Consider the following 10,518-nt stretch of genomic DNA (forward strand, 5'->3'; position numbering starts at 1 on the left):
AAGGAGAGGCTCTGGTCCAGGCACCTTATAACTGTGGGTTTTGGGCCTGCCTGCCTGCCTGCTTTTCCCTGTGGTGGTCTCTCCTGGAGGCCCGGGGAGATGGCCGCGCGTGTGCAGGCGTGGCGCTCCCTCCCTCTGCTGCTTTGCCGGGCTCTTTTGTGGCTGTGCGCCGGGGACCGCAGCGGCCGGCGGGGGGGAACCGAGCACACACAGCTCTCCTGAGAGAAGGAAGGGCGCTGGGGGAGGGGCCGCGGTGCCGGCCGGTGGAGACGGAGTCCTCCGGTGGGGTGGGGCGGCTGGCCGTCCCCTCGGCTTGCTGTCCTGGGACAACCAGTCCCTCTGTCTCCGGGCCCGGGTGCAGGCAGTGGGACGGTCACCCCTCTGCCAAGGACACCAAGGTGCCAAGGAGCCGCACTGCCTTGGCAGGAGAAAGCCGCCCGAGGCCGTTTGGAGGCCTGCGCGGGCAGGCAGCCCTGGGCTTGGGCTTTGGGGGCGGGGTCGTGGGCGCGGCGGAGGTCTTCGGGTTGACAGCATGCGCTTGCGCAGGGGAAAAAAGAGGCTATAGAAGGGGCTGTGGGGGGAGACCTGGCTTAGGCGCCTGGCGTGAGGCCGTGTCTGCGAGGCTGTAGGTCTCGCCGGCGGCCCGGACCCCACCCTCCCACTACCCACCCCCCCCCACCCCGCCCAGCCCCGCTGGCCAGGGGTCCTGTGGCGGGGTTGGCGGCTGCAGAGGGTCCAGGGGCATGGCGGCCGCAAAAGCAGTGGCGGGCAAAAGCCTAGTGCACCCGGTATTCCCAGGCGGTCTCCCATCCAAGTACTAACCAGGCCCGACCCTGCTTAGCTTCCGAGATCAGAGGAGATCCGGCGCGTGCAGGATGGTATGGCCGTAGACGCTGGGACCGGGCTCGCGGCGCCCCAAGAGCAGCTGCCCGGCCTTCGTGGTGAGCGCGCGCCAGGTTGTTGGACCGCGCCGGCGGCGAGCCTCTCCCCGCCTGCCGGCTGCAGCAGGGCCGCGCCTCCCGCCTGCTCCCCGCCTCCTCAGGACGCCGCGGGCGTGGGCAGCGGGTTACTCTTTGCCCGCAGTGAGGCCCCTTCGGGCCACCCGTGCCTCCACGGGGCCTCTGCCACTTCCCTGGCGGTGACAGAAGCCAGAGAGACAGCGGTTGCGAGTGGGGGGGGGGAGGAAGGAGGGACACACAGGCTCTGTCACGGAATGGGACCGACGCACGGGGGCAGTGTTGAAGCGACAGCTCCTCCACCGGCGGACGGTCGCGCCCGGGGCTGGGCTCCGATAACGATGTAGAGCCCGGGGGGGGGGGGGGAGAGGGGGGCAGGCAGTCACCGTGGGATACTGGGGCAGGCCTCCAGGCTCTGCGGAGTGCCGGTGGGGTCCGAATCCGCCCGGGGTCTGTCACGCGAAAGGAGAGGCTCTGGCCCAGGCACCTTATACCTGTGGGTTTTGGGCCTGCCTGCCTGCCTGCTTTTCCCCTGTGGTGGTCTCTCCTGGAGGCCCGGGGAGACGGCCGCGCGCGTGCAGTTGTGGCACTCCCTCCCTCCGCTGCTTTGGCCGGGCTCCTTTGTGGCTGTGCGCCGGGGGCCGCAGCGGCCGGCCGGCGGGAACCGAGCGCACACGGCTCTCCTGGGAGAAGGAAGGGCGCTGGGGGAGGGGCCGCGGTGCCTGCCGGTGGAGACTGAGGCCTGCGGTGGGGTGGGGAGGCTGGGCGTCCCCTCGGCTTGCTGTCCTGGACAACCAGTCCCTCTGTCTCCGGACCCGGGTGCAGGCAGTGGGACGGTCACCCCTCTGCCAAGGACACCGAGGTGCCAAGGTGCCGCACTGCCTTGGTAGGAGAAAGCCGCCCGAGGCCGTTTGGAGGCAGGCGCCAGCAGGCAGCCCTGGGCTTGGGCTTTGGGGGCGGGGTCGTGGGCGCGGCGAAGGTCTGCGGGTTGACAGCTTTCGCTTGCGGGGGAAAAAAGAGGCTATAGAAGGGGCTGTGGGGGGAGACCTGGCCCAGGCGCCTGGCGTGAGGCCGGGTCTGCGAGGCTGTAGGTCTCGGCGGCGGCCCGGACCCCACCCTCCCACTACCCACCCCCCCACCCCGCCCAGCCCCGCTGGCCAGGGGTCCTGTGGCGGGGTTGGCGGCTGCAGAGGGTCCAGGGGCATGGCGGCCGCAAAAGCAGTGGCGGGCAAAAGCCTAGTGCACCCGGATAAAGCCTAGGCGGTCTCCATCCAAGTACTAACCAGGCCCGACCCTGCTTAGCTTCCGAGACCAGAGGAGATCCGGCGCGTGCAGGGTGGTATGGCCGTAGACGCTGGGACTGGGCTCCCGGCGCCCCAAGAGCAGCCGCCCGGCCTGCTTGGTGAGCGCGCGCCAGGTTGTTGGGTCGCGCCTGCGGCGAGCCTCTCCCCGCCTGCCGGCTGCAGCAGCACCGCGCCACCCGCCTGCTCCCCGCCTCCTCAGGACGCCGCGGGCGTGGGCAGCGGGTTACTCTTTGCCCGCAGTGAGGCCCCTTCGGGCCACCCGTGCCTCCACAGGGCCTCTGCCACTTCCCTGGCGGTGACAGAAGCCAGAGAGACAGCGGTTGGGATTGGGGGGGGGGAGGAAGGAGGGACACACAGACTGTGTCACGGAATGGGACCGACGCACGGGGGCAGTGTTGAAGCGACAGCTCCTCCACCGGCGGACGGTCGCGCCCGGGGCTGGGCTCCGTTAAGAATGTAGAGCCCGAGGTGGGGGGGTGGCGGGCAGTCACCGTGGGATACTGGGGCAGGCCTCCAGGGTCTGCGGAGTGCCGGTGGGGTCCGAATCTCGCCCGGGGTTTCTCACGCGAAAGGAGAGGCTCTGGTCCAGGCACCTTATAACTGTGGGTTTTGGGCCTGCCTGCCTGCCTGCTTTTCCCTGTGGTGGTCTCTCCTGGAGGCCCGGGGAGATGGCCGCGCGCGTGCAGGCGTGGCGCTCCCTCCCTCTGCTGCTTTGCCGGGCTCTTTTGTGGCTGTGCGCCGGGGACCGCACCGGCCGGCGGGGGGGAACCGAGCGCACACAGCTCTCCTGAGAGAAGGAAGGGCGCTGGGGGAGGGGCCGCGGTGCCGGCCGGTGGAGACGGAGTCCTCCGGTGGGGTGGGGCGGCTGGGCGTCCCCTCGGCTTGCTGTCCTAGGACAACCAGTCCCTCTGTCTCCGGGCCCGGGTGCAGGCAGTGGGACGGTCACCCCTCTGCCAAGGACACCGAGGTGCCAAGGAGCCGCACTGCCTTGGCAGGAGAAAGCCGCCCGAGGCCGTTTGGAGGCCTGCGCGGGCAGGCAGCCCTGGGCTTGGGCTTTGGGGGCGGGGTCGTGGGCGCGGCGAAGGTCTTCGGGTTGACAGCATGCGCTTGCGGGGGGGAAAAAAGAGACTATAGAAGGGGCTGTGGGGGGAGACCTGGCCCAGTCGCCTGGCGTGAGGCAGGGTCTGCGTGGCTGTAGGTCTCGGCGGCGGCCCGGACCCCACCCTCCAACTACCCCCCCCACCCCGCCCAGCCCCGCTGGCCAGGGGTCCTGTGGCGGGGTTGGCAGCTGCAGAGGGTCCAGGGGCATGGCGGCCCCAAAAGGAGTGGCGGGTAAAAGCGTAGAGCACCCGGTATTCCCAGGCGGTCTCCCATCCAAATACTAACCAGGCCCGACCCTGCTTAGCTTCCGACATCAGAGGAGATCCGACGCGTGCAGGGTGGTATGGCCGTAGACGCTGGGACCGGGCTCCCGGCGCCCCAAGAGCAGCCGCCCGGCCTGCTTGGTGAGCGCGCGCCAGGTTGTTGGGCCGCGCCGGCGGCGAGCCTCTCACCGCCTGCCGGCTGCAGCAGCGCCGCGCATCCCGCCTGCTCCCCGCCTCCTCAGGACGCCGCGGGCGTGGGCAGCGGGTTACTCTTTGCCCGCAGTGAGGCCCCTTCACTAACCTGCACGGGTCCTCTGCCACTACCCTGGCGGTGACAGAAGCCAGAGAGACAGCGGTTGCGAGTGTGGGGGGGGGAGGAAGGAGGGACGCACAGGCTGTGTCACGGAATGGGACCCACGCACGGGGGCAGTGTTGAAGGGACAGCTCCTCCACCGGCGGACGGTCGCCCCCGGGGCTGGGCTTTGTTAAGGATGTACAGCCCGGGGGGGGGGGGGCGGGCAGTCACCGTGGGACCCAGGGGCAGGCCTGCGGGAACCGAACGCGCAGGGCTCCCCTGGGAGAAGGAAGGGCGCTGGGAGAGCGGCCGCGGTGCCTGCCGGTGGAGACGGAGTCCTCCGGTGGGGTGGAGCGGCTGGGCGTCCCCTCGGCTTGCTGTCCTGGGACAACCAGTCCCTCTGTCTCCGGGCCCGGGTGCAGGCAGTGGGACGGTCACCCCTCTGCCAAGGACACCGAGGTGCCAAGGAGCCGCACTGCCTTGGCAGGAGAAAGCCGCCCGAGGCCGTTTGGAGGCCTGCGCGGGCAGGCAGCCCTGGGCTTGGGCTTTGGGGGCGGGGTCGTGGGCGCGGCGAAGGTCTGCGGGTTGACCGCATGCGCTTGCGGGGGGGAAAAAAGAGGCTATAGAAGGGGCTGTGGGGGGAGACCTGGCCCAGGCGCCTGGCGTGAGTCCGGGTCTGCGAGGCTGTAGGTCTCGGCAGCGGCACGGACCCCACCCTCCCACTACCCACCCCCCCACCCCGCCCAGCCCCGCTGGCCAGGGGTCCTGTGGCGGGGTTGGCGGCTGCAGAGGGTCCTGGGGCATGGCGGCCGCAAAAGCAGTGGCGGGCAAAAGCCTAGTGCACCCGGTATTCCCAGGCGGTCTCCCATCCAAGTACTAACCAGGCCCGACCCTGCTTAGCTTCCGAGATCAGAGGAGATCCGGCGCGTGCAGGGTGGTATGGCCGTAGACGCTGGGTCCAGGCTCGTGGCGCCCCAAGAGCAGCTGCCCGGCCTTCGTGGTGAGCGCGCGCCAGGTTGTTGGGCCACTCCGGCGGCGAGCCTCTCCCCGCCTTCCGGCTCCAGCAGCGCCGCGCCACCCGCCTGCTCCCCGCGTCCTCAGGACGCCGCGGTTGTGGGCAGCGGGTTACTCTTTGCCCCCAGTGAGGCCCGTTCGGGCCACCCGTGGCTCCACGGGCCCTCTGCCACTTCCCTGGCGGTGACAGAAGCCAGAGAGACAGCGGGTGCGAGTGTGGGGGGGGGGAAGAAGGAGGGACGCACAGGCTCTGTCACGGAATGGGACCGACGCACGGGGGCAGTGTTGAAGCGACAGCTCCTCCACCGGCGGACGGTCACGCCCGGGGCTGGACTCCGATAAGGATGTAGAGCCGGGGGGGGGGGGGGGGGGGCGGGCAGTCACCGTGGGATACTGGGGCAGGCCTCCAGGCTCTGCGAAGTGCCGGTGGGGTCCGAATCCGCCCGGGGTTTGTCACGCGAAAGGAGAGGCTCTGGCCCAGGCACCCTACTCCTGTGGGTTTTGGGCCTGCCTGCCTGCCTGCTTTTCCCCTGTGGTGGTCTCTCCTGGAGGCCCGTGGAGACGGCCGCGCGCGTGCACTTGTGGCACTCCCTCCCTCCGCTGCTTTGGCCGCGCTCTTTGTGGCTGTGCGCCGGGGACCGGAGCGGCCGGCCAGCGGGAACCGAGCGCACACAGCTCTCCTGGGAGAAGGAAGGGCGCTGGGGGAGGGGCCGCGGTGCCTGCCGGTGGAGACGGAGTCCTCCGATGGGGTGGGGCGGCTGGGCGTCCCCTCGGCTTGCTGTCCTAGGACAACCAGTCCCTCTTTCTCCGGACCCGGGTGCAGGCAGTGGGACGGTCACCCCTCTGCCAAGGACACCGAGGTGACAAGGTGCCGCACTGCCTTGGTAGGAGAAAGCCGCCCGAGGCCGTTTGGAGGCAGGCGCCGGCAGGCAGCCCTGGGCTTGGGCTTTGGGGGCGGGGTCGTGGGCGCGGCGAAGGTCTGCGGGTTGACAGCTTTCGCTTGCGGGGGAAAAAAGAGGCAATAGAAGGGACTCTGGGGGGAGATTTGGCCCAGGCGCCTGAGGTGAGGCCGGGTCTGCGAGGCTGTAGGTCTCGGCGGCGGCCCGGACCCCACCCTCCCACTACCCACCCCCCCCACCCCGCCCAGCCCCGCTGGCCAGGGGTCCTGTGGCGGGGTTGGCGGCTGCAGAGGGTCCAGGGGCATGGCGGCCGCAAAAGCAGTGGCGGGCAAAAGCCTAGTGAACCCGGTATTCCCAGGCGGTCTCCCATCCAAATACTAACCAGGCCCGACCCTGCTTAGCTTCCGAGATCAGAGGAGATCCGGCGCGTGCAGGGTGGTATGGCCGTAGACGCTGGGACCGGGCTCGCGGCGCCCCAAGAGCAGCTGCCCGGCCTTCGTGGTGAGCGCGCGCCAGGTTGTTGGACCGCGCTGGCGGCGAGCCTCTCCCCGCCTGCCGGCTGCAGCAGGGCCGCGCCTCCCGCCTGCTCCCCGCCTCCTCAGGACGCCGCGGGCGTGGGCAGCGGGTTACTCTTTGCCCGCAGTGAGGCCCCTTCGGGCCACCCGTGCCTCCACGGGGCCTCTGCCACTTCCCTGGCGGTGACAGAAGCCAGAGAGACAGCGGTTGCGAGTGGGGGGGGGGAGGAAGGAGGGACGCACAGGCTCTGTCACGGAATGGGACCGACGCACGGGGGCAGTGTTGAAGCGACAACTCCTCCACCGGCGGACGGTCGCGCCCGGGGCTGGGCTCCGATAACGATGTAGAGCCCGGGGGGGGGGGGGGAGAGGGGGGCAGGCAGTCACCGTGGGACCCCGGGGCAGGCCTCCAGGCTCTGCGGAGTGCCGGTGGGGTCCGAATCTCGCCCGGGGTTTCTCACGAGAAAGGAGAGGCTCTGGTCCAGGCAACTTATAACTGTGGGTTTTGGGCTGCCTGCCTGCCTGCTTTTCCCCTGTGGTGGTCTCTCCTGGAGGCCCGGGGAGATGGCCGCGCGCGTGCAGGTGTGGCACTCCCTCCCTCCGCTGCTTTGGCCGGGCTCTTTTGTGGCTGTGCGCCGGGGGCCGCAGCGGCCGGCCGGCGGGAACCGAGCGCACACGGCTCTCCTGGGAGAAGGAAGGGCGCTGGGGGAGGGGCCGCGGTGCCTGCCCGCGGAGACGGAGTCCTCCGGTGGGGTGGGGCGGCTGGGCGTCCCCTCGGCTTGCTGTCCTGGGACAACCAGTCCCTCTGTCTCCGGACCCGGGTGCAGGCAGTGGGACGGTCACCCCTCTGCCAAGGACACCGAGGTGCCAAGGTGCCGCACTGCCTTGGTAGGAGAAAGCCGCCCGAGGCCGTTTGGAGGCAGGCGCCGGCAGGCAGCCCTGGGCTTGGGCTTTGGGGGCGGGGTCGTGGGCGCGGCGAAGGTCTGCGGGTTGACAGCTTTCGCTTGCGGGGGAAAAAAGAGGCAATAGAAGGGACTCTGGGGGGAGATTTGGCACAGGCGCCTGGCGTGAGGCCGGGTCTGCGAGGCTGTAGGTCTCGGCGGCGGCCCGGACCCCACCCTCCCACTACCCACCCCCCCCACCCCGCCCAGCCCCGCTGGCCAGGGGTCCTGTGGCGGGGTTGGCGGCTGCAGAGGGTCCAGGGGCATGGCGGCCACAAAAGCAGTGGCGGGCAAAAGCCTAGTGCACCCGGTATTGCCAGGCGGTCTCCCATCCAAGTACTAACCAGGCCCGATTCTGCTTAGCTTCCGAGACCAGAGGAGATCCGGCGCGTGCAGGGTGGTATGGCCGTAGACGCTGGGACCGGGCTCCTGGCGCCCCAAGAGCAGCCGCCCGGCCTGCTTGGTGAGCGCGCGCCAGGTTGTTGGGTGGCGCCTGCGGCGAGCCTCTCCCCGCCTGCCGGCTGCAGCAGCGCCGCGCCTCCCGCCTGCTCCCCGCGTCCTCAGGACGCCGCGGGCGTGGGCAGCGGGTTACTCTTTGCCCGCAGTGAGGCCCCTTCGGGCCACCCGTGCCTCCACGGGGCCTCTGCCACTTCCCTGGCGGTGACAGAAGCCAGAGAGACAGCGGTTGGGATTGGGGTGGGGGAGGAAGGAGGGACACACAGGCTCTGTCACGGAATGGGACCGACGCACAGGGGCAGTGTTGAAGCGACAGCTCCTCCACCGGCGGACGGTCGCGCCCGGGGCTGGGCTCCGATAAGGATGTAGAGCCCGGGGGGGGGGGGGAGAGGGGGGCAGGCAGTCACCGTGGGACCCCGGGGCAGGCCTCCAGGCTCTGCGGAGTGCCGGTGGGGTTCGAATCTCGCCCGGGGTCTGTCACGCGAAAGGAGAGGCTCTGGCCCAGGCACCTTATACCTGTGGGTTTTGGGCCTGCCTGCCTGCCTGCTTTTCCCCTGTGGTGGTCTCTCCTGGAGGCCCGGGGAGACGGCCGCGCGCGTGCAGTTGTGGCACTCCCTCCCTCCGCTGCTTTGGCCGGGCTCTTTTGTGGCTGTGCGCCGGGGGCCGCAGCGGCCGGCCGGCGGGAACCGAGCGCACACGGCTCTCCTGGGAGAAGGAAGGGCGCTGGGGGAGGGGCCGCGGTGCCTGCCGGTGGAGACGGAGGCCTGCGGTGGGGTGGGGAGGCTGGGCGTCCCCTCGGCTTGCTGTCCTGGACAACCAGTCCCTCTGTCTCCGGACCCGGGTGCAGGCAGTGGGACGGTCACCCCTCTGCCAAGGACACCGAGGTGACAAGGTGCCGCACTGCCTTGGTAGGAGAAAGCCGCCCGAGGCCGTTTGGAGGCAGGCGCCGGCAGGCAGCCCTGGGCTTGGGCTTTGGGGGCGGGGTCGTGGGCGCGGCGAAGGTCTGCGGGTTGACAGCTTTCGCTTGCGGGGGGAAAAAAGAGGCAATAGAAGGGACTCTGGGGGGAGATTTGGCCCAGGCGCCTGAGGTGAGGCCGGGTCTGCGAGGCTGTAGGTCTCGGCGGCGGCCCGGACCCCACCCTCCCACTACCCACCCCCCCCACCCCGCCCAGCCCCGCTGGCCAGGGGTCCTGTGGCGGGGTTGGCGGCTGCAGAGGGTCCAGGGGCATGGCGGCCGCAAAAGCAGTGGCGGGTAAAAGCCTAGCGCACCCGGTATTGCCAGGCAGTGTCCCATCCAAGTACTAACCAGGCCCGACCCTGCTTAGCTTCCGAGATCAGAGGAGATCGGGCGCGTGCAGGGTGGTATGGCCGTAGACGGTGGGATAGGGCTCCCGGCGCCCCAAGAGCAGCTGCCCGGCCTTCGTGGTGAGCGCGCGCCAGGTTGTTGGGCCGCGCCGGCGACGAGCCTCTCCCCGCCTGCCGGCTGCAGCAGGGCCGCGCCTCCCGCCTGCTCCCCGCCTCCTCAGGACGCCGCGGGCGTGGGCAGCGGGTTACTCTTTGCCCGCAGTGAGGCCCCTTCGGGCCACCCGTGGCTCCACGGGGCCTCTGCCACTTCCCTGGCGGTGACAGAAGCCAGAGAGACAGCGGTTGGGAGTGGGGGGGGAGGAAGGTGGGACGCACAGGCTGTGTCACGGAATGTGACCGACGCACGGGGGCAGTGTTGAAGCGACAGCTCCTCCACCGGCGGACGGTCGCGCCCGGGGCTGGGCTCCGTTAAGGATGTAGAGCCCGGGGTGGGGGGGTGGCGGGCAGTCACCGTGGGATACTGGGGCAGGCCTCCAGGGTCTGCGGAGTGCCGGTGGGGTCCGAATCTGCCCGGGGTTTCTCACGCGAAAGGAGAGGCTCTGGTCCAGGCACCTTATAACTGTGGGTTTTGGGCCTGCCTGCCTGCCTGCTTTTCCCTGTGGTGGTCTCTCCTGGAGGCCCGGGGAGATGGCCGCGCGCGTGCAGGCGTGGCGCTCCCTCCCTCTGCTGCTTTGGCCGGGCTCTTTTGTGGCTGTGCGCCGGGGACCGCAGCGGCCGGCGGGGGGGAACCGAGCACACACAGCTCTCCTGAGAGAAGGAAGGGCGCTGGGGGAGGGGCCGCGGTGCCTGCCCGCGGAGACGGAGTCCTCCGGTGGGGAGGGGCGGCTGGGCGTCCCCTCGGCTTGCTGTCCTGGGACAACCAGTCCCTCTGTCTCCGGGCCCGGGTGCAGGCAGTGGGACGGTCACCCCTCTGCCAAGGACACCGAGGTGCCAAGGAGCCGCACTGCCTTGGCAGGAGAAAGCCGCCCGAGGCCGTTTGGAGGCCTGCGCGGGCAGGCAGCCCTGGGCTTGGGTTTTGGGGGCGGGGTCGTGGGCGCGGCGAAGGTCTTCGGGTTGACAGCATGCGCTTGCGGAGGGGAAAAAAGAGGCTATAGAAGGGGCTGTGGGGGGAGACCTGGCTTAGGCGCCTGGCGTGAGGCCGTGTCTGCGAGGCTGTAGGTCTCGGCGGCGGCCCGGACCCCACCCTCCCACTACCCACCCCCCCCACCCCGCCCAGCCCCGCTGGCCAGGGGTCCTGTGGCGGGGTTGGCGGCTGCAGAGGGTCCAGGGGCATGGCGGCCGCAAAAGCAGTGGCGGGCAAAAGCCTAGTGCACCCGGTATTCTCAGGCGGTCTCCCATCCAAATACTAACCAGGCCCGACCCTGCTTAGCTTCCGAGATCAGAGGAGATCCGGCGCGTGCAGGGTGGTA

Source organism: Rhinolophus hipposideros (genome assembly GCF_964194185.1).
Source record: "Rhinolophus hipposideros genome assembly, contig: SUPER_14_unloc_4, whole genome shotgun sequence".
Classification (NCBI taxonomy): domain Eukaryota; kingdom Metazoa; phylum Chordata; class Mammalia; order Chiroptera; family Rhinolophidae; genus Rhinolophus; species Rhinolophus hipposideros.